Raw genomic sequence first — 25115 nt, forward strand, 5'->3', positions numbered from 1 at the left:
AACATGCAGAGGAAAATGCAAAAATCACTTAAAGTAAGAAGAAGATTGTCTGATGATTTACAGGACTCACAAGAGTTGGTGGAACAAATTGAGACATCATCTGAGAATAGCATATTAGAAGAGTCTGAAGAAATAATTATAGAATTGAAAGAAAAGAACAAAGCACTGAATGATCAGCTTAAAGCAACGAGAAGGGAACATGAGTATTTCAGCACACAGATGACTAAAAATATTGATGCATTGAGAATAGCTGAAGATAACATAAAAGGTATAGAAAGAGAAAAACAACAGCTGGAAGCATTGGTATCTGAAAAGAATGATGAAATCACAAGGATGACTAGAATTCAACATAATCTATTTGATCAATTGGGTCATGCACATCATGAAGCAACTCTGAAAGAAAATGAGAACCAAGCATTGAAACTTGAATTATCAAGATTGACTGATGAACTTGAAGCAGAAAATAAGTCAAAAGAAACACTGAAGAAAAGTTATGAAGCGTCAAGAATGTTGGATGAGCAACTAAACACAAGATCACCCAACAAATCTATTGCACTCAGTTACAAAAGAAACAACTCTACCGACAAAGGAATCAACACCACCAAGAAAGGAGAATCATCAAGGAAGGCTGGAAACAAAGATAAGTTGAAAAATAACAAGCCTATTTGCAACTACTGTGGAAAACAAGGACATACTGTCAACATGTGCCAAATCAGAAAAGGTAAGCTACCGAATGTCACTAGGTCTGATAGTTATTGTCACAATTGCAATAAGTATGGTCACACATCTAATCAATGTAGGTCAAAGTTTGTTAGCAATTATCAAAAGGCAAAATTCAAGGGATTTTGTAAAAACTGCGATAGATATGGACACAATACCAAGAAGTGTTGGTTTAAGAAGAAAAACTACATGTGGTCTCCACACTGAGTAAATGATAGAAGCTACCAAACTCACACAGATCTCAATCGACAATACACTGCAAAACCATGGGATTACAATACAAGAATATGGTGTGAATGTTGTGGAAGATATGGACATATAAGTGTGAACTATATGATAAGGTTTGGAATGAACAATCAGAGATCATGGAGAAATCCTGGAATGGCATGCTTTCATTGTCATAAAGCTAGACACTTGGCTAAAGATTGCAGAGATCAACCTAGAGGAGATACTGAAGAGATAAGAATCAAATTACAAAAAATCTAGAAAAAGAAGGAAAATGGATCAAATAATGAAGAAAGCACCTTACCTACCGAGTTAGGTGCATCTACTTCTAATTAATCAATAAAGGTATGAAGGGATTGCGTCTTCACAAGGTTAGATCTTAACAGTTCCTATTTTAATCATGGAAATAACTCCAAAATTTGCATAGCTAAGATGCATTAATATTTTTGAAATTGTATCTAGTCTTACGATTTATCAGTGAAGTCGATAAATACAGTAAACCTGTCTAGTCAATAAAAGCATATAAGGAAGTTAGTCGGTAAAGAGTAATCAAATGCATTTAATGATTATCTTACCTAAATGCACGAATCCCGATAAGGTAAAGGGTGTATTTAAAGTTCTTTGTGTGATCATTTTACACTTACCAATTTTCAAAAGAGTAGAGATAAGCGAATCAAAGGCGATCAAACATTTCAGAGCGAGTTCAAGGTATTTTCACACAATCTTAAATGCATTTTCAAGCATTTAACCGATCAATATCGGTTGTGAACATTTGCTTTATATTTACTAATTCGACAACGTTTTCTAGTTAGTTGAAACCCTAAGCTATTTTATTAGTAGAAATCAAAAGTTTGAAATGGCTCCCAAGATGCAGAAACTAGTTGTAGTTGAGACTATTGAGAAGCCCTCACTAAAGTATTCCTTACCTCCCAAAGTGGCATCTAAACCCGATGAGAAAACTGCATTTTCTCTTATTCCAAATAGGGTTCTGTTGGTTGAAGATGTCAGATTTTATACCAAGTGTCATGTAGAAGAGCTAGGTCATACCGAAATCAAGGACATGTATGATGAACTTTGCACTGATGGAATCCTGGATTGTAAGTATGAGCATATCAAGGTTAAGGGATTGACCAAAGCCCTAACCTATCCAGGAGTTTTCAAACCCCAATGGGTCAAATTTGTTTTGAGCAGAGTGCATGATGACTTTATGTGGTTAGAAGACCAACCATTCCAGATCACCAAGGAGATTATTCACATAATCACTGGATACCCTATATACGACCATGCCCAAGCACAGAAGATGATTTCACAGAAGGAACTGATAACCTTAACTGGAGTTGAGTCTGATTTCAGAGGTCTTAAGTTGAATAATGTAACAGATGCAGAACTAAAGTTTGCAATTAGAGTCATCGGTTATTATTTCTTTCAGTTGGGGAGAGAGAACAGTGTACCATGTACAACTGTGGATTTGGCCTATAAAATTGTGAAAAAGGGTATGAAAATTGATCTATGTGAAGTATTGTTGAAGAATCTTTTTGAGAATCTCAACACAATAAGGAAACCTAAGAAGAATAACTTTGCTAACACACTAAAGTTTGGGTCACTCTTAGTGTGCATGTTCTTCTATTTTCAGAAGTTCTTTCCCTCAGTCGGTAACATTGTTTGGGAACTACACCAACCGATCACCCATCAGATAAATGATTTTATCAATCAGCTAGGTGATAACTTCAATGAGATAATGGATGACTACTTTAATAGATTTCAGGAAAAGATGCATAATAGGTACATGATCCCACCTCAGCTAGTGGAGAAATATAAGGATACTATATGTTTTGAAGTGGACACCGACTACTGTTATGTCAATGCAGTAGAACCCAGAGTTCAATCTTTACTGCCTATGGGTTATGAGACTGATTTTGAGATCACTCAATAGCAAATAGATGCCTTTCTGACACTTCCAAGGCACTCGACCAAGATCAGATATGGTACCTATGAAGAGGTAAAAGAGAAGGTAAAAATGAGCATAGTTGTACCAAAGGCTACTAGAAAAGACACTAAAATGATAAAAGACTTAACTGAGAAATTTGGAGAAGGTTCTACCTCCACACCTACTAAGCCAACAGGTAGGAAAGATGATCAACTTTAAATTGAGGAAGAATCAGAAGCTCAAGAAGCAGCCATCACTCTGAGCACCGAGTTGCCAAAGGGAAAAATATTGAAAAGGAAGAAAAAAGATACACCTAAGGCATTACCGACTCCACCAGTGAAACGACCTAACACTAGATGATGTGCAGTGTCACCTTGTAAAAGGCAGAAAAATGTTAAATTACCTAAAGTTACAAAGACTTATAGAAAGTCGACCAAGAGACTCATTTTGAATAAGGAGTCAAGTGACACAGAATCTGAAGACAAAAATAAATTTTAGATTGTTAAAAGAACAAAGGAAGATGTACACTGTGTTGACAACTTTTGTGCCAAATTGAAACAATATGGAGGATTCGGGTCATTCAGGTATGTTAAATATGACTCCCGGACAGAAGAAGAAAAGAGACAAATAGAAGAGTCAGTTGTATGTACACTTCTCATATTTTGAGTAGTTCCATTGGAAGTAAGTAACTTTCTTCCAAATGCATTATACTCTCACATTTACAACAGATGGAAATATGCTATGGACTTGGAGAAGCAGATGAGAGAAAGAGTTTTAGTACATCTCTTTCCAGACATGTCAGTAGATGATATTAGAAATCATTTGAAAAACTACCAGACAAATTTTCAAGTGAAGCATAGGGCCTTGAAAATGATGAATGGACTTTATCTTGAAGTCGAAAAGGAAACCAAAGAAAAATGGCAAGAAATCTTCAGAATTCAGACTGAAGAAAATCAAGGTGAAGTAGAAATAGTTGACATTACCAAGCAAGATCCTGCTTCAACTATTCAACAAGATGAGGATGTCATGGACAATGAGGCACAGGAAGAAGAAATGGTAGAAGGAAATGCCTATGCCAAACTGGTAACCATTGAATCAGTCTTGGAATAGGTTAAGTCCTATCCTCTGGTAACTCAACAAATGACAACCGAGATACCTCAGGACATAGAACAAGGCACAAAGGATCATAAGGCTACACAAGGTGAATATACCCCTCAGGCCACACGCGAGCAAACTTCTCAAGCTCCTGCAAGCACTGAAACTATTGCCACTGAGACCCCAAGCAAGGAATCACCAAAAGCTACAAAAGAGGCTATAGAAATCGACAAAAGTGTTTCTCCCATTGAGCAACATACCGAGGAAGATCAAGCCTCCAAAGCCATTGTACTTATTCAACTGGTGAAGGCATCATCATCAAAGGAGAAGAAAGCAAAGAAGCACAGTTTCAAGATAGATCTATCAAAGCCTATTGTGTTGCCGAACATTGACATTTCCAAACTCAAAGGGCAAGCACTTATTGAATTTGGTGAGTTGTGCAAAGCCAAAGCTGAACAAGGAAAATAGATAGCCATTCAAAAGAAGAACCGAGTACTTCATAAGGCTAAAGCATTATTGACAGACATGCTACCTGAAGCTACTGTAAGTAAAGATGCAGCCATCCATATGCAATTGGATGAACTACTCACTTAATTGGAAACATCAGAAGTAGGGGCATCAGAATACCTTAGCAAATTAAAAGACAAAGAGCTAACAGCCAAAATGATTGAAGAAGTATAGAAAGCCATTGCCAGTGTACTAGGTATCGGTGATTGTGCATGAGTCACTTGCTTGCCGGTGAATGTTGTTGATTCTCCAAAGTGCCAAAGTTGATAAGTGTTTAGTAGGTGTTGACATCAATGACAAAACCATATCAAAATACCAATAATCTCCCCCTTTGGCATTGATGGCAACACAAGATGGAAAAACCATCAAAGTGCCAAAACAGAAATGCCAAATACCAAAAACCAACAATCTCCGAAAAGAGATCATGACCAGAAATCAAAATTTAGATACAGAGAGTAATAATCTCTCCCAAACAACAATCTCTCCCCCTGGGAGCAACATGTATTTTCCTTATTTTTTTCCATACCAATCTCTCCCCCTTTGACATCAAATGCCAAAGTTGTTACCAAGCCATGTTCATCTACAAATACCAATCAATTTAGTATACCAACTACTCCCCCTGAGAAGTAGCTTCCCATCAAAGCCGAAGTAAAATATTTCTCTATTAATTCTACCAGTTGACGACAATCATCAACTTCCTAAGTCTCTACTGGTGGGGGTATGACCCCAAGCTGGTCTCTAAGATATTCAAAAGTCTCCTTAGGCAGAGGTTTAGTAAAGATATCTGCAATCTACTCTTTAGTATTCACATAAACTAGTTTTATTTCCTTTGCTTCAACATTTTCCCTTAGAAAATTCAGTTTGATAGAAACATGTTTGGTTTTAGAATGTAATACTGGATTCTTAGATATATCAATTGCCGCAGTGTTATCACAATAGATAGTAATAGGTTCCTTGAATTTTACCTTTATGTCTTTCAACATTTTCTTAACTCATAGTACCTGTGTATAGTTAGTTGCTGCTACAACATATTCTGATTCTACTGTTGATAAAGATGTACAACTTTGTTTCTTACTCAACCAAGAAACTAGTCTGTTTCCAAGAAAGAATGCTCTGCCGGTGGTGCTTTTTCTATCATCCACATCTCCTACCCAATTTGCATCTGTGTATGCCCATAATTCAAATTTTTCATCTCTAGGATACCATAATCCAAGATTTATAGTTCCTTGTAAGTACCAGAAAATCCTTTTTACTATTGATTCATGATTTTCTCTAGGATTACTCTAAAATCTTGAAACAATACATACTACATTCATAATACCAAGTTTGGTTTGTGTCAAATACAGTAAACCTCCTATCATAGATTTGTATCTAGTTGGATTAACAGGTGTAGATTCATCCCTTAGTGATAATTTGTCATTTGTAGTCATAGGTGTGCTTACTGGTTTAGAGTTCTCCATCCCAAATTTCTTTAGTAACTCTTTTAAGTACTTGGATTGACTCAAGAATATACCTTTATCAGTCTGTGAAATCTACAATCCTAAAAAGAATTTTATTTCTCCAATCATAGACATTTCAAATTCTTGCTGCATTTTAATAGAAAATTCTTTACATAATCCATCTTCTCCTCCAAAGATTATATCATCAACAAATGCTTCTATAACCAAGATGTCATCATTAGTCACTTTATAATATAAATTATTGTCTACATTACCTTTAGAGAAACCAATCTTCAAAAGATACTTATCCAATCTTGCATACCAAGCTCTTGGAGCTTGCTTCAATCCATACAAAGCTTTTCTTAACCTGCAAACCGTATCTTTGTTATCTGTCAAAGAAAATCCATCTGGTTGTTCAATGTAAATTTCTTCTTCAAGATCTCCATTCAAAAATGCACATTTAATATTCATATGATATACTTTGTAGTTCTTATGTGCTGCAAAAGCCAAAAATAATCCAGCTGCCTCAATTCTAGCTATCGGTGCAAAGGTTTCAATGTAATCAATTCCTTCTTTCCAAGAATATCCCTTACACACTAGTCTTTCTTTATTTCTAATTCCCTTACCATCTTCATTAAGTTTGTTTCTGAATACCCATTTGGTTCCAATTACATTTTTATCTTTAGGCCAAGGAACTAATGTCCAAGTGTTATTCTTCTCAATTTGTTCTAATTCTTCTTCCATAGCTTTAATCTATAATTTATCTTCACGTGCCTCATTAACAGATGATGGTTCAATTTGAAAAATAAGACATACCTCTTCATTTGCCAATCTTCCTCTTGTCATAACTCCTTTGTACTTGTTTCCAATTATCTCATCTTCAGAGTGATTCAGTCTTACATACTGGGGTGTCTTTGTTTGTTGTTGTTCCTCAATTACAATGGAATTCTCGGATGATATCGGGGTAACTGGATCTTCATTCTGTACCAGTGGATTCAGAGTAGGTTCATTTGTCAAGCTTTCTGTTGCCGGTTCAGAGTCTATATACCTTGAAGTTCCTCTAAATTGTTCATCAATTTTTACATTTGTACTTTCAACAATTTTCTGCAATCGTTTGTTAAAACATCTATATGCCTTGCTCTTAGATGAATAACCAAGAAATATTCCTTCATCACTTCTAAGATCAAATTCATCAATATACTCATCTCTTCTGATATAACATTTACTTCCAAAAATTTTGAAATATTTAAGAGTAGGAGTAATACCAAACCATAGTTCATGAGGGGTCTTACCGGTTTCACCTTTGATGTGAACTTTGTTGAATGTATAGACTGTTGTACTGACTACCTCTCTCCAATATACACGTGGTAGGTTTTCTTTTGATAACATACTTCTTCTTGCATCCAAGATAGTTATGTTTTTCCTTTCAACAACTCCATTCTACTGTGGTGTCTGAGGTGTTGATAGTTGTCTTCTGATTCTATTTACTTCATAGAATGTATTAAATTCCTTAGATGTAAATTCTCCTCCTTGATCTGATCTTAGACATTTGATTTTCTTACCGGTTTCATTTTCTACCATTGCTTTGAACAGTTTGAACTTTCCAAGTGCTTCTGATTTTTCTCTGAGAAAGATAACCCAACACATTCTAGAATAGTCATCAATGATTAGCATGAAATATCTATCACCTTGTAAGATTTAAGTTCTAGTTGGACCACATAAATCAGTGTGAATTAAATCAAGAGCATTATTGGATTTTTCTGGAATACTTTTGAAACTAGCTCTAACTTATTTTCCAAATTGACATTCCTTACATACTATATTGTGAGGTTTGACAATTTTAGGTAAATCTCTAACTGCCTTAATAGTACTGATTTTCACCATGCAATCAAAGTTCACATGACAAAGTCTCTTATGCCATAGCCAACTTTCATCAATATGTGCAATTAAGCATGTCTTTTCACTGTTATTCAAATGAAAGATATTACCTCTAGTCTGATTACCAGTTGCAATTTCCAAACCAGTTCTATTCATGATTTTGCATTTTCTATTTTTGAATTGTAACTGAAATCCTTTCTCAACTAATTGACCAACACTCAAAAGATTATGCTTTAATCCTTCAACATAGTAAACATTGTCAGTGTTATGCTTACCATCAAGAGATATTGTACCCTTACCTTTGATCAAACAAGCTTTGTCATCTCCAAATCTCACTAAGCCTCCATTGTATTCTTGAAAGTTCAAGAATTTACCTTTGTCTCCTGTCATATGATTTGAGCATCCTGAATCAATGATCCACTCATCCTTTACTTCAACTTTAGCTGCCAAGGCCTATTCTATCGGTTGAGCAGTAGGTGTCGGTTGATATTCTATTATACCAACAAAATGCATCCGTTGTCTACCAGATCCTCATCAGAATCATTAGTCACTCCTTCATCAGTAATGTAATAAGATTTATCTTTATTCTTCTTAAATCTGTATCTCTGATATTCAAGATTAGGCTTGTATGTTCTTCTAGCTTCTTCTCTTAGTCTAGCATGTCTATCAGGCCATCTTGAAACCATATGACCAATCTTATTGCAATTAAAACATTTAAAGGGTGCTTTACCTTCATACTTTCTTCCAACTAGACGTTTAGGCATTTTCCTTGCAAATAGTGCTTCAAGTTCTTCAAGTTCTTCATTTTCTTTCTTGCTTTCTTCAAGTTCTCTTGCATAAAAGGCTTTCCAATCAGATTTGTCAAATGATGATGCAGATGATGTTGATGCTTCAAAGGCGAAATCTATTTTTATAGTAGCAACAGGACCAAATTCTTTAATTTCAAAAGCTGAAAGTTTTCCAATCAGTGTATCCCTAGTTACTGATGTATTAGGCATTGTTCTTAACTCATTTATAGCAGTGACTTTCATTTTATAAGCCGATGCCAATCCTTTTAAAACTTTTGAAACAATTTCATCCTCACTTAAGGTTCCTCCACAACATTTAATACCCAAAACAATCTCATTTACTCTTTCCTTAAAAGCAAAAATCCTTTCATCTTCTTCAATTTTCAGATGTTCATACCTGACCCGGAAGCTTTCAAGTTTTGCAATTTTGACTGTGGAATCTCCTTCATTCAGTGTTTCCAAATGATCCCAAATAGCTTTAGCAGTAGACCTGTCTGATAGTCCCATGATTTGTTGATCAGATAATGTGCTCAAAAGTGCTTCTCTTGCTTTGCAATCATTTTCTTCATCTTTAGTCAAGTTGGGTGGATTGGGCTGACTCTGAGTAGGAGCAGTATAGCCATTCTTTGTAACATCCCAGATGTCCTTTCTAATGCAATTTAAATGTGTCTCCATTTTGATCTTCCATATGCCATAGTTGGTTCCATCAAGTTTAGGACTGTCCTTCCTGAAATAGTTAGTAGACATTGGATTTCCTCAAGTTGTTAAACTTATGCAAAAGAGGACTAAGCTCTGATACCAATTGTTAGGTCCCAGAGACAACTTGGAGGGGGGGGGGGGTGAATCAGTTGTCAAATAAATTCAAACCAAAAACAACTTAACCAATTTAATGCTTAATACTGGTAAACCGATCTAATATGTCGGTAGACAGTTTTAACAGTTAATTGCAATACCGGTAAGGATTAATGCATGAAACAAAAGGACAAAGTCATCCACAACACACAACACCACTATTTGTACCTTGAAACCCTGTAAGGGGAAAAACCACGGTGGGAAACCTTACCCACAATCAGATGATACTACTACAGATAGTAAGTTTATACAAATGGGGTCTACGCATGCAGAAAGGCTAAGCGCCTAGAGCTCACTACTCAATCACAAAATGGGAGTCACACTGACTACAATTGGATGGTTAAATCCAATAATAATGTACAGCTCAAAATAACATATTCATATACTGGATTCAATACTGGTGTAGTTCTGATTGTCTTCACAAAAACCCTCCTTCAATCTTCAAATGATGTCTGCATGTATAGCTTTGCTTATTCTCACATATACCTTCACACAATCCTTTTTTGCATTCCACATTCGATATTGCAAATAAGATCTTACATTTATACCATACCCTAAGACCAATTTTAGTAGGTCGGCTCTACAAGATATTACAATAAAATTAATTTACATATCAATTAATACCCAATGCAATAACTGATTCAATATGCCGGCTTAATGCATTTACAACAATAATAAGTCATCTCCATAGCGTGGCATGCTGATCTGGAAAAGATAAACCTATTGGTGTAACCTGGACCTTTTTGCTGGTAACAGCAAATATACAAATGCTAATATACCAATAAACAAAACTCCAAGCCAAAGTGTCCACATGATGTCTTCAACACAACCAAGTATTTTCCATATCATTCCAGGTGTCAGTGATCATTATATCTTGTTGGTGTACCAGGTACCGGTGACTGTGCATGAGTCACTTGCTTGCCGGTGAATGTTGTTGATTCTCCAAAGTGCCAGAATTGATAAGTGTTTAGTAGGTGTTGACATCAATGACAAAACCATATCAAAATACCAACAGTGTTGTCATTGATGTCAACCAGTATAGGATGACTACTAGTATAAGAGATGTTTGTGCAACACTATCATGGAAGAGTACAAGATGGGATATCTTTGATATAACCTTGTATTGTAGAACATCGGTAAGGTAAAGAAGAAGAATGCCATTCAGAGGAATGTTCACGTGAGTCACTAGTACACAAGTGAGTGTTTGACTTGTGTGGATGAAATGAATAGGTTACCGGTGTAGTCTATCACTGGTAAGGAAGAGTATGTCAACTGGTAAGTGAAGTGTTGATAATGAGTAGGATGCTTGGATATTGTTTGTGATGAAGAGGCAGAATGTTACCTAAATCACATCAACACCGGAGGAGAAGGATGAATAGGTCACGGATATGTTGTATAGATGTAGAATATTAGAACGCCCACCTAATCAAGATGTAATCACCATGTGAAGAGATGACTGGAAATGAATGTGCCCACACTAGATCACATGTGCCTATTTGAAGGTATGCTACACAAATAGGGAAGCCACATGAGTGCATTGCAGGATGCAGATGATAAGATGAACCACCCGTAAGTGGAACTTTTTTGACACAATGCACCATTGAGAGGGGGGTTGAATCAGTGGTTCTCAAAATTTCCCCTTTTACTATCCCTATGAAAGTATATTGATTAATAGATCTATCTAAATACAGACTTACTGGTTAGTGAGAAGACTAAAAACAAATCAATTCACACACAAGGACAGCACATAACATCATTATGTATGAGAAAACCCCAAGATGGGAAAAACCTCGGTGAGCAATGTTGTTGGAGTCTACTACTCCAATCTAGCCTCACAATGAAATATGTTATAATTTTTAGGGCTACAACCCAAGGAGCTACAAGCCCTGATTTAGGGCACCAACCCAAGGAGCACCAACCCCAAACTTGTTTATGGGCTACAACCCAAAGGAGCTACAAACCCTACACCGAGCTACAACTCAGTGAATATAAAACATAATCATTTACAAATTAAAAACCTTGTAACAAATGAATTTTCTAACTCTTCTGCAAATCTCTCCTCTGGATCTTCTATCCAGTTCACTATCAGTTCTCTACCTCACCCACTCACTACTGCAATCTTAACTTCTTGCTGCAACCTTATCGGTTCAACCTCTTTTCCTCGTCTATTGGTTCTCTCTCTCTCTATTGGTTCTCACTTCTTTCAGCTACTCTTCTTCTCTCCACCAGTACTACCCTCAGGCAATTCTATGTCTACCTTCTCTACAGTTACCTTTTCTACTTCTCTGCCGGTATGGACACTACCGGTTCTCCACTTCTACCGATTGAACACTTCAACCTCATTCTCCCTCACACTCAGTCTCTTCTATATCTCCTTGATGAGAACTTGACTGATCTCCTCTCACATGCAACATCTCTATCTTCTTCTCTTCAACAACATCCTTCAATGATTTTGGCTTCCTTATTTATAATCTTGTTTTCCCGCCAAAAGCCAATTCAAAAACATGGGCAGCTAATGTTTCCTCATCAACCTCAAGGAAAATAAAATCCAATCAGATCTTATCCGATCTAATCACCCAGAAAGTTGTTATCTCATCACTGCCATTATCGTGCCTTCTTGATCATGCCTTCTATGTTTGGCAATCTACTTTTTACCCTGTCAGCTGATTTCTTGGTCAATCACCAAGATTGGTCACGCGGTTTCCTTCATCTACCTCGATCTCCTCAATCACTCTGAGTTGTCTCCCTGTTGTCTTCCAGACCTCAACCCGCAAACCTCTGCAACACATCCCATGATTTACAAGATCTTACCATTATTGTTGACCAACTCTCCAACTACCTTGTCGGTGCATACACCGTCTTTCGCTGCATGAAAGTGTGCCACCTTGACACCACATGGCATCCATGTTGACCAATTACCAGCTTGGATTGGTGTGTCAGTTAAGATAGGATCACCGACCAAACACTCAACCGGTTCTTCTTTTCTACTGGTTTACTAACCATGTCGATATCTTACACTTTACTGATTAACCTTCATGTCTGCACATTGCTGAACTATCGATGGAACACCTTAACCGGTCACTAGACATGTCTATCTATAGCATGCTCATTCTTATTAGGTGGAGTCACATCTCTTGGCCTCTTTGCTTCCTTATTGGTTCTCATGTTTACCAATAGCCATCCTGATGACATCATGTCATCAAGCTTCAGTGGTTTCCATCTAAGGCATCTGCATGTCGGTTTCATTCTCTATTTTCAGCTGCTCCACTTTGCCTTCTTCATCATCAGACTAAATATTATCTCAGTCGGTTTGTCAAGATGACAAACCCAACACTCTTCATCTACATTGGCATCCCAACATGCCTTCTTTGTCGGTTCAATGCATAACCCTGATTTCATGCACTCAAGGAATTCCTTTGTTTCTCCGATAGATCTGATGTGAGCCTTCAAACATTTTCCTTTACCTCTTCTTCCTTATCTCACAAGACTATTATACACATTATGCATAATAGGAGACAAGCTCCACTTACCAGTGCAGTGACACCTTATCAAATGCATCTTGTAATGCACTTATCTGACTTCCTTGTTTGTGAAGCACGTCTTCAAATAGGCACATGTGATCTAGTGTGGGCACATTCATTGTTAGTCATCTCTACATATGGTGACTACATCACTATCCGGTGGAAGTCTTGTTGTTCTGCAACCACACAGCATACCAGTGACCAGTTCATCCTTCTCCTCTGGTGTTGATGTGATTTAGGTAACATTCTGCATCTTCGTCACAAACAATATCCAAGCATCCTTCTCATCCTTCATGTACACTGGTCATGAGCTTGCCAGTTAGCAACTACACACTGTCAACACAACACTTATTAGTTGACATCCTTTCCTTACCGATGATACACTATACCAGTAACCTTGCGCTTTCATCCACACAAGTCAGTCACTTACTTATTCACCGGTGACTCCAGTGATCATTCCTCTGAATGACATTCTCTTTCTTACCTTACCGGTGTTTTGCAACACAAGGTGATATCAAAGATATCTCATTTTGTACTCCTTCATGACGATGTTGCATATACATCTCTCATACCTATAGTCATCCCATATTGGTTGACATCAGTGACAACACAATGCCAACATAACTTGTCTCCTATTATGCATAGTGTGCATCATAGTTCTGTGAGATAAGGAAGAAGAGATAAAGGAAGGTGTTTGAAGGTTCACACCAAATCTATCAGTGAATCAAAGGAATGCCTCAAGTGCAGGAAATCAAGGATATGCACTAGACTAATAGAGAAGGCATGTTGAGATGTTGGAACAAATGAAGAGTGATGGGATTGTCACTTTGACAAACCGACAAAGATGTTGTCCGATCTGATGATGAAGAAGGCAAGGCTGAGAGACTATAAATAGCGAATGAAACTGGCAAGCAGATGCCTTAGATGAAAATAGCTAAAGGTTGATGACATGGTGTCATCGGGATGGGTACCAATAACTATGAGAACGGTAAGGAAAAAAAGAGGCTAAGAGATGTGCTTCTACTTGATGAGAATGAGCATGCTATGGATAGACATGTCTAGCTACCGGTTAAGGTGTTCCACTAGCAATTCAACAAAGAGCACACATGAAGGTTAACTGGTCAAGTGTGAGATACCAGCAGGGTTAGTGAACTGACAGAAAAGAAGAACCGATTGAGTGTTTGGTCGGTGATCCTTTCTGAATCGATACAAAGGTCCAAGTTGGCAGTTGGTCGATAAAGGTGCCATGTGGAGTCAAGGTGGCGGACTTGCATGTAGTAGTAGATGGAGTGTACACTAACAAGTTTGTTGTAGGGTTGGTTGGTATTAATGGTAGACCCCGTAAATCATGGGGGATGTTGCAGAGGTGTGCGGCTCGAGGAAGGTTGAACTGAGGTGATCGATACAGAGTCTCTAGGTGCAACATGAGGTCGATGATGAGATTTGTGAACCATTAATGGTGATTGATCTAATGTCTCGCCGACTGGCTGTCTGTGTTTTGTAAACATAGCAAACGTGTTTTTGAAGGCACGTTAATGGTGGTGATGTGTAGATAGTTGTCAGGGTGATCAGATAAGGTAAAATCTTATTGGATTTGGTTTTCCTCGAGGTTGATGAGGAAACCCTAACCACCTGAGATTTGAATTGGCTTTTGGCAGGAAAACCAGGTGATAAATATGGAAGCCAAAATCATTGAAGGTGGCTGTTGAAGGGGAGAGTGTTGCTTCTACAAGTAAGAACTAATCAATCAAATACTCAATGAGTATCTAAAAAGAGACTGAGCCTGTGAGAGTGAGAATCAGGTTGAGAGGATCAACTGGCAATGGTGAGGAACCGATACTCTACAAGTGAGTCTGTGAGAGAAGTATACCGGTGGTGACCAAATCGGTAGAGCAGAGTTGCAAAAGACTGTAGAGTAGGTAGAAGATAGAACCGGTTGAGAGCAGCAAAGAAGTTGAGAGAAAAGACAATCAGTAGAGAGTACCGATAAAGATAGATACAAAACTAGTAGAGGAGGAGAAGAGGCTAAACCAATAAGGTTGCAGTAAGAAATAAGATTGCAAAAGTGAGTGGGTGAGGTAGAGAACTAGTAGTTAACTGGATAGAAGATCCACCGGAGAGATTTAAAGAAGAGTTACAAAATCCATTTGTAACAAGGCTATTAACCTGTAAATGATTATGTTTTGTATTTACAAAGTTGGAGCTTGGTGCAGGGGTTGTATCTCCTTGGGTTGGTGCCCTAAACTTGTTAACAAATCTTATTGCAAGGTTGGATTGGATCAGTAGACTCCAACAGCATTTCTCACCATGGTTTTTCCCATCTTGGGTTTCCCTCGTATATGTTGATGTTATGAGATGTCCCTTGTGTGTGATTGCATTTGTGTTGGTCTCTCCACTAACTGGTAATTTTACATTGAGTTAGATCTGTTAATCAGTATACTCACGTAAGGAGACTTAAAGGGAAAAGTTTGAGAACCACTAATTCACCCCCCTCTTAGTGGGGTATTGTGTCCAACAGTTTCATGTGCACATTAAATTTGGTAGCTGATTGAGATAGAAACAAAGTATTCAACAGAAAGAAGATAGTCAGAGATTGAGAGCTTAACCAGAACTCATTCTTACATAGTCAGATGCTAATTAAGAGTTCATTTCATTGTATTTCCTCATTGTAAACAAATTGTAAGTCAATGAGACTTCCCTAAAGGTTTTAGCCTTCTAGGCAACTAAATTTGAGCAGTGAGCCTAAATGCAAGTGCATTCCCCATCTATGTAATATTTATGTACTTCTAGCCATAATGTATGAATATTGTGGGTTCCACCCCCACTGCGGTTTTTCCCTTTCTGGGTTTCCACACAAAAAAATCAGTGTTGTGTATTTGTGTATTCTTTGTTGCATGTTTATCTTCATTTCTGTTATGCATTGTTAACTGGTGGATACAGAATAAGTTTATGGTTTCAACTTCTGGTAGATCACTGGTTCACCCTCCCCTTTTAGTGATCTCTGATTCTAACATGTCTATCCAACATGGATACTTCCTCAAGGATGCCATCAGGTTGTCTTTTTATCCTGTGTGAAGACTCCCTCAAAGAGGCCATCGAGTTGTCTATCTCCTGTGCACGACTGCTAGAATATGGACATTGTTTGTTGTTGAAGGTGAAAAGTTTGCAGAATTAATTGGTGACTTAAATGGAGGAACTAAACCAAAGATCAATGTACAAGGAGTGACATAAGGCACTATCTATAATTGATTGCCACATAACCTTTGTGTGAATTTTTTTTTAAATACAAAACTGGGCACATATTCCTTAGTATGTAATGTTGAGATTTGTAGGGCTGAGAATGTTTTCTCATTGAAAACATCATCTCTACTCTGTATCATTTTCTAATTAATAGGATCCCATAATTGAAAGCCAAACTATTCTTTGCCATAGCCCACAAAGATACATTTCTGAGATTTGGGATCCAACTTGGTCCTTTTTTCCTTTGGAACACATGCATAGGCTTCACATCCAAATACCCGAATGTGTGAGTAATAAATCTTATTTCCCATCCATTCCTCATCCATAATACCAAAATCCAATCGATATGAAGGGCTCTGGTTAATCAAATACACTATTGTATTGCAGGTTTTGACCCAAAATTCTTTGCCCAATCCTAAATTTGAAAGCACATATCCTGCCTTCTCCAATATCATTCTATTTAACCTCTCTGCAACTCCATTTTCTTGAGGTGTAAAAGGAAGAATTTTAATTTTATGAATACCGTTATCAACACAAAAATAATTAAATTCTGAGGTGCAAAACTTTCCTCCATTATCTATTTTTAAACACTTAATCTTGTGCCGAATCTGATTTTCAACAAGAGATTTGAATGATTTAAATTTGGAAAAAACCTTCGATTTCTTCGCAAGCATGTAAATCCAAACTTTCCTTGTATAATCATCCAAAAAGGTAACAAAGTAGTTAGCTCCTCCAACTGATGCTACCTCAATAGGTCTGAAGATATCTGAGTGAACTAGCTCCAAAGGTGTACCCTTCTACTCATTACCAGTCTTCAAGTAGCTAACCCAATTTTGCTTCCCATAAAGGAAACGTTCACAAAAACCTAGATCCACAACTTTGAGACCCAGAAGTTGATTCCTTGTGAGCATAAAATTGAGCCCTTTCTTTCTCACGTGTCCAAGCCTTTGATGCCAAAGCCCTGCTTTGTTGTCTTCAACTACCATTGCAGCTCCCACTTCACCATGACCCTCAAATACATAGAGGTTGCCACAATAATTTAATGTCAATATTTCAATATATATTTTTTAAATGGTTGGACATAGTTTGAAATATTTACCCTTTTTTGACCAAAAATTAAGATGTGTATATATTACATAGATTTGCTCAATTGTACCAAATTAAAACTTTATTCAATTTATTATGACACCAAATGAATTGAGAATAATGGAGTGTGGATCTTTTAGCATAATATAATATCAAATTTCAGCTTAGATTATTTCCCAACAATTAACTAAGATGTTTGTAGTACTACTCGATTATTTGGATTAGAATTTCTTCTACTAGGTTATGAGTGCAAATCATGTGAATGTGAAACCCCGTACTTGAATATTATTGCATATTAAGAATGGCATAAACATTGCTAAGACTCTTTGTTCATTATTTATCTTTAAAATGGTCTTTTGCAAAAAAAAAAATTACTTGTTTGATATTTTATATAAAAAACATTTGAGAATGGGATAGATTTTGTTAAAGATTTTAATAAAATATTTGTAATAAAGAAATAATAATAATAGAGTCAAATCATTAGTAGCAATGATAATTTGGAAATAGTAATGAAACCATCATCAATGATTCAAAATAAAACTTCAATAATCAAAACCCTATGAGTATCTATTGTTAAGAATGATTTTCAATATTATGTTCATTAACAATGACAATGAACATTTAACATGGCATTCTAAAAGAAGAGCAACAAAATAGTTATCACCTGTAAAAGTTCATATTCTTAAGATGCCTTACATATTGAACAAATACAAATATATTATGTAATTGACTTCTACAAGTTATACTAATTACTACTTCCATTATATAGTTATCCTATACAACAAGTGTAATTGACATAAGTGATAAATTAATATTGTTAATTTACTATAAAAAATAATAATCATCCACATATATGATAAATTAATTTTTTTTAATTTATTATAAAAACTAATAATCATCAAATATTTTTAAATTTACATAATATTATATTTTATATGAAAATAAATTTTCTCCCCTCTCCCCTCTCCCCTCTCCCCTCTCCCCTCTCCCCTCTCTATATTCTTATTTTGTCATTTCCTAAGCACAAACTTTGTTTGAAATCTTTGTCCAATCCACATATCGTTTTCTTCATCAACAAAAAAATAAATAAATAAATAAAAAATACAAACAATTGTTATAAAAGAATTCTACAAACATTTTTTCCTTTTTACAAATTCCGTTGAGAGTTGAAAGCATTCGATCTTTCTTTCTGTTTTCTTTTTTCAAACTCTCATAGATCTGTTTTTCGCCAATTGGTGGTAAAAAAACAATCATATATTGATACTATATATATATATAAAGAAGGCACGAAAATATAAGTCTGAATTTAATTTTATTTCGGGCGAGCCCAAACAAAATGTAGAATTAACTACTTATATGGTTTCTACTGATTATCTGAATCTGCATTTTCAGTTTAGAAAGAAAACCTTCAGTCATCTAATTAAAATAAAAGGACACAGTGTAAATCCATTTAGATGGGTGGAAGATAAAAAATAGCATACCCATATGTATGTTCCACAGTATAGAATCTGATCATCACTCTATCCCCGAATCATATTCAATTACTGCCATTTCATTGGAAATGAACAGAGCACTCCAGAAAGTCCAACTGCATCATGTCCAGCGATGCCCAATTCACTCTCTATACTGGATTCATATCTATCTTCATTGCATAAATTATTTCTTGGAGTCTCCACGTATATTCATTTGAAAGAGGATGTTTAATCCTAGTCTGTGAAAACTTTGAAGTTCGGTTGTGAGAGGATTGTTCGTTCATTTGAAATCACATATTTTTTAATAGAATCTATCTATAGTATGTTTTAAGTCGAATTATCTAAACAATTAATAGAAAAAATTAAATCAGATTTAATGATATCTTGAACAGATTTGAATTGAAGAATAAATAGAGGGTAAACAAAGATGTCAGTCACTAAGCAATATATTAAATCTAGAAAATGACCGTCAATTTTGAGTATTTAACACTTTTAAACCTAAAAGTCAAAGCTTAGTGTGTGAGATTTAAACTATCCAATAAAAGGGTAATCCTCCCACAACAAAGCAAAGGGCAATCCTCCCACAACAAAACCTCGAGGTTTTCACAGGCAATGCAATTAAAAATCCTCTTTCATATGATAGTAATGTAAAGACTCCAACAAATAATGAAACAGTTACTTTTTCAACATCTCTGCCTGGCCCTGCACATTGTCAAAGGAATTAAATTACAGATAAAAAACTTGAACAGCAGTAAGTTTTTTTATATGAGATATCCAGTTTGAAAAATTATAATTTTTTGAATTTTTTTTTTCATTTGTAATCAATGGATAAATGTATATACCATCAATTTATAAAATAATATTATACATATTCAAAAACTGGGTGAAAAGAATTATATTCAGAAAATTCAAAGATAGGAAGACTAAAACAAAATATTACTTAAAATATTTACACAATGAAAATAAAAATGTTAAAAAAAAGTATATTCATATCATCTATTTATCCATTCATAAGAATGGCCTCTCATAAATTATACATTAATTATAAAAAAAATAAAATTCAAAGATATTTAATATTATTATAAACTATGAAAATTTTCAACAAAATTTCAATCAAAAACAATCTTTAAATTGTAATAAAGTTCTACAAAATATAACCAAAAGTACTGTGAAATATTAAAATAAACTTTCCCAGATGCAACCTGCTATACCTGCTATTTCAGCAAGTGTTAAAATACTCTACTTATTTATTCAATGTCAATAAAGAAGAAAGAAACTATAATTAATAACAACCTTTTATAATAAAAATTAATTACTAAAATCAGAATTCTGAAATCATATCAACAACCTTAGTAAAATAATAATAATGATAATAACAAAGGATTACCTCCTGAACAAGGTATCCATGGCCTCTTCTTCAGCTTTCTAAGTACCAACACCAAGGAAAAGATTGAAATCTTGACAAAGAGATTATCACCTCCCATGAATGTAATGGCCACTACAAGGCGTGTATATATAGAAATCTAGAATAACAATTCTCCATTATTTATTCCACGTGGCTTTCGACGGTCAGTTCGATTTACACCGACAGCTTTTGTAGTGCATGTGATGGGACCAGACATATTACATCGTCTCAAAACATCTCCTTTTCAAATCTCTTAAAATCTTTGGCAAATCTCGAATCTTAACCTTTAAGTCTTCTATCGTTGAAAAGAAAGGGTGTGGATAAAGATCAACTAGTTGCAATCTGTGGACTCTATAAGGATAAAAGACTCCAATAATTTACCACCTGCCTCTAACAATCACCAGCAAAATTAGTAATATATGTTCCATTAGAAATATATTTTTGGCATGCCTTTCAATTATAATAATTAACTACAGGCTTTTGTAGGGCCTACATGACGTGCGAGGGGCATCATTCTATAACAAGAGAGTTTTGAGTTGTTAGCCTAACTATGTAGATTTGACATGTACGTACCTTATTCTTGCATCGCTTCGATTTCTGTTACTAAATGCTTTCCTTTGAGTCCACAAGTTAAATGGATCCCAGATCTCCTATCAATATATTAGTCACAATCCAAATTATATTATTACGAGGGAGATCAAATTTCATACAGGCTTTGGTTGCTGTCCAAATTTTTATTGGTCTTTCTTAGGTTTTGTCAATGCTATGTGGCTTTCAATGTGTCTTTATTAGATGCCTCTCCTTCATCACGATTGTGTCATTGTGATGTAATCTTTTATATGTGTAAATTTTGTGTATTACGTATCTTTGCTAAGATTCATCTTTACTACTAGAATGATCAAGGTGTTTCTCTTAGTCTTTTGCATAATTTCTATATATTCATTTCTTTTTGTTTATATTTACATGACATTCGAGATTGTGTCAGTGTATTGTAACTATCCAACGCATTACTTATAGCCTTGCAAGCATACTTACATCAAAACTATAAAGGGAGATGGTGAAGTCTTATCCATATAAGGGAAATATCAATATATACGTTGAACAAGTTAAAAGAAGGTTTCTAAGGATAAAGAGAGAAGGTGCCTCATTTCTAGTCACCCATACCTAGAATGGCATTGTGGGGTTTAAAGGATACAAAACAAATATAAAATGAGTACAAGGATAGATATCAATGTTAGGACTTACGCTTTTGTTAGGGTTTGTTGGTTTGTTCAATCTTGTTCATTTCAAAATTTTCTATGCCCTTGGGTCTTCCCTTTTGCCTGTGGCTCAATCTTATAATTTTGAGTTGACTTTCTATAGCTGGCGATCTCTCACCTAAGAGATGTTATCATGCATTTAAGTATGTTGTTGACTAGCCCCTTGGCCTTAATCTTATGATCGTCCTTTTATAAGCCTTGTGAATCTCTTAAGTATTTTTCTATTTGAAAAATTCAATAACTTAGATCTTGCCCTTTCCCTACATCTCCACAATCATTTGTTTTAAGCATATTAAGCCCTTGCGGGTAAGCGGGGTGACCATCAATGACCGTTGCCTTGTATTTCCTTTAGCATTTAAAGTGCTCCTCACCCCTTGGCCCTTTCAGGCATGCAGGGCAACAATGGAAGACATTAAGAGTTAAGGGTTAGAGCACCCCACACCCCCTCATTGAGTTGTTTTGATCATGGTTAAGGAATGTTGGATTGCGAGACGTGAACAAGAGACAACTATGGTAAAATGGAGTTGCCCCACACTCCCGCGGGCTTAAGGATGTGGTTAGAGGAAACCATGAGCGCATGCGAAAATAGTAATAAAAGGCATTAAAAGTTAAGGACTAGCGGCTTCCCCATGGTCTCACATCAATCAGGATGAGGTTGATGTAGAGCCCATGGGCTAACAGGGTAAAAGAAAACCAAACCGCTAAGTTTAAAGGGTTACTCTGTGGACCCCAAGGATAAATGATATAGAGTATTGTTACGCTCACAGATGTGTGGAATGGTGCCACATGGTCATGGAACCCAACAAATTTAGTAAAGAAAGCAATCCCCACAGTCTCATACGGAATCCAATGTGGAGGTGACTCAAATTGTGAGTATGCGAAGATAAGCCACGTGTCATTTCAGACCATGTCATTTGATGAAGAAAGAACACCCTGCACTCCCACAAGGGAATTACATGGAACTTGATTCAACCTATGGGATTATAGGTGAAGAAAATAAAGGGTGATGTGTATGAGTGAGCAGCTTAAATCATACACATTAAGCTTACACTTCTATGATTAAAAGTGTTAAACATTTAAAGTTGACTGACATTTTCTAGATTCAATATGTTGTTTAAGGTGCGTGGTCACACTAAGAATACACTTCTAGACTTAAAAGTGTGTTAATATTCTCTAGACTTAATATGTTGCTTAGTTTGTGTGATTTAAGGCTGGTCATGTATGACACCATGAAAAGTTAATGTGACTTGTAAGGTCAAACATTGTTGACACAATCCTCAATATCAAATCTTGCAAATTCAATGGCTTGGGTTCAAATTGCATGCACAACTATAAAATTCAGCCATCACTTGCATGATATGAATCAATTGCAGACAAGTCTAAAGTAGAAGTGCATTCAAGGTAAAGAAATAGCAATTTAGCATTCCAATTTCATTCAGCATGCATGCAAAAAAGGAATTTCAGAGTTCTTTGTGATCAAAGGCAATTTTTGGCTACAACTAGGGTTTTTCATCCACAATAAAATAGTAAGTCCTTTAATATTTGACACTCATGTTTTTAAGTGTGAAGATTGCTTTGTAGTTATGTTGTGGTTTTGTTTGTTGCATAAAATTAAAATGTATCATAGAACTTTAGTAATTAAACCCTAGTCCTTTCTAAACTATAAAATGAGTGAGTGAAGCCAAGTGTTTGTTTCTATTGGCAAGAAAAGACCCATACACCAAGACATTATTGATATGCTTACCTAAGTCAAATATGATTCTAACTGCAAATAAAAATTGTTGGAAAGATTCTTGTGCATAGTGTTAAATGCAAACATTCGTATTTTAGGATGGAATTTGTTCAGATACTTTTATGGAAATAGAAATAGGGAAGTCCCTGTATTAAATGTCTTTCTCTATGATTTGGGAAAACTAATTGTGCCCAATGTATTCATGGATGTAGATTTATTAGAGTCTTAGCTAGGTAATATTCCTCTCTTATCAAAGTTATAAGGATAAGGGATGGTGCAACACTAGTTACCCTAACTAAGATGAGGATTTTAGACACCTTTATGTTAAGAAAAGAAGATCTTATTCAAATTAACTTTGAGGAACTCAAAGAAGACTATGAGAAGAATAAAGGAACTCTGGGATATGTCAAAATGTACTACAAAAAAAGGATTTATGAACTGACCTATTGATGTCCTATTTAATGAGAAGATGGTGTCTGTAATCAGTACATTTGAAAAGTATTTTGTCAAAACTTACCATGCATTATGTCAAGTTTTGGGAAAGGATAGTGAACAAAGGGTGCTTGTAGAGCTCATTTACATGGAAAACCACATTCAATATATAGAGGTCAACATTAAATTTGATTATGCTTCATATATTTTCAAGGCGATTCATGAGCCTACCTGATGAAAATAAGGGAGCATCCAAGGACAATCAATTTTTTATTTTATTCCCTCTTGTGCCACGTAATATTATATGAAAATAGATAGAATTGGGACAAGAAGTTACAGTTGCAAATGTGTGGTCATTGTAATAGAAGGAAACATATCCAATGTTGGACTTATGTCTGGGATAGGAATTTCCTTAATACAAGTTTTGTTACTTTTTACAATAACTTTTTGTAAGGAAAATGGTATTTCTTAGAATAATTGTTGAGAGCCTTCCCCCACAATTTGTGACATTATTATGGCCAATGGGGAGAAGAACAAAATCAGGTCATGAACATAATTCAAGCAATTGGTTTCTTTATTAAAATTACACTATGTTTAGATTATATGGATGTCCATAAGTGGTGCATGGGACCCAAGACATATCTCAGACTCTGTAAGATAACTAGGTTGTAGTAAGAGGTTAATAGGGTGTAATCTTGGTGCTGATCCTTTGGATCCACCTAATAATGTTTTTGGTCCAATTTGTAAGGCTAAGAGTCCCAAAGGTACCTTAAGACAACCTTGGGTCTCATTAGACCAATATGACCTTAGAATAGGATTTCATAAGTGGTTTTCATATTTTTTTATCAAATAAATGACTTTAGAATAGATCCTAAACATGTTTGAAGCTTGGGGGATGCAAATTGCCAAAAGTTGCAAAATTGTCAAAAATGTTGTCAACAACTTTTTGCGATACTGCTCTGAGAAGTTGCATTTTGGTTCTAACAGTCATAACCATTAAAAAGGTGGTTAGAGAAATTGGAAAGGGTATATGTAAGCATGTGAAACCTTCATGGTGAAAGGGGGGAGAAGTGATTGGATGTTATTTTGGTGGAGAATTGAATGAGAAGTACTGAATTTCTTGAGTAATTTTGTTTTTTTGAGATAGTACGGTACAGTACGGATTTCCTGATCAAAACTATGGGCATGGAATGATGGTAAATTGAATCATGTCTTACTTTCCTATGTTTGGAGTTCACTTGGTGACCTGAGTATTGGTTATGTCTTCTTTCTATTCTGACTGGTCTAGAAACCCTTAATTTTAGGCTTAGTGCAGAGATGGAACCCTAACTTATCTTTTCTGAAGTGGAATCTCATGACCACTTGGTAAATGCAAGTTAGGGGAATGTATAGTAAGACCCTAAAGGTTTAGGACTAGAGGAGTTTGTCTGTTGTTTCAACCACCAAGTCCTAGGCTAAATATCTTTATGTATTTAGCCAAGCGATGAGACCGTTGTGTGAACAGTCAACCAAATAAGTAAGGTGACCGGTTTAATAG

At 35.7% G+C, this 25115-nt stretch overlaps 1 long non-coding RNA gene across 1 annotated transcript; it reads right to left on the reverse strand.

The window, feature by feature from the left end:
- Positions 1-18567: 18567 nt before the first annotated feature.
- Positions 18568-20301, reverse strand: LOC131064316 (uncharacterized). Its single transcript, XR_009111238.2, has 2 exons — positions 20138-20301; positions 18568-19452 (listed from the first exon to the last, which is right to left on the reverse strand). It is a non-coding gene; the product is annotated as an uncharacterized LOC131064316 (long non-coding RNA).
- Positions 20302-25115: the final 4814 nt, after the last annotated feature.

Source organism: Cryptomeria japonica, chromosome 3 (assembly GCF_030272615.1).
Source record: "Cryptomeria japonica chromosome 3, Sugi_1.0, whole genome shotgun sequence".
In the NCBI taxonomy this organism is placed as follows: Eukaryota; Viridiplantae; Streptophyta; class Pinopsida; order Cupressales; family Cupressaceae; genus Cryptomeria; species Cryptomeria japonica.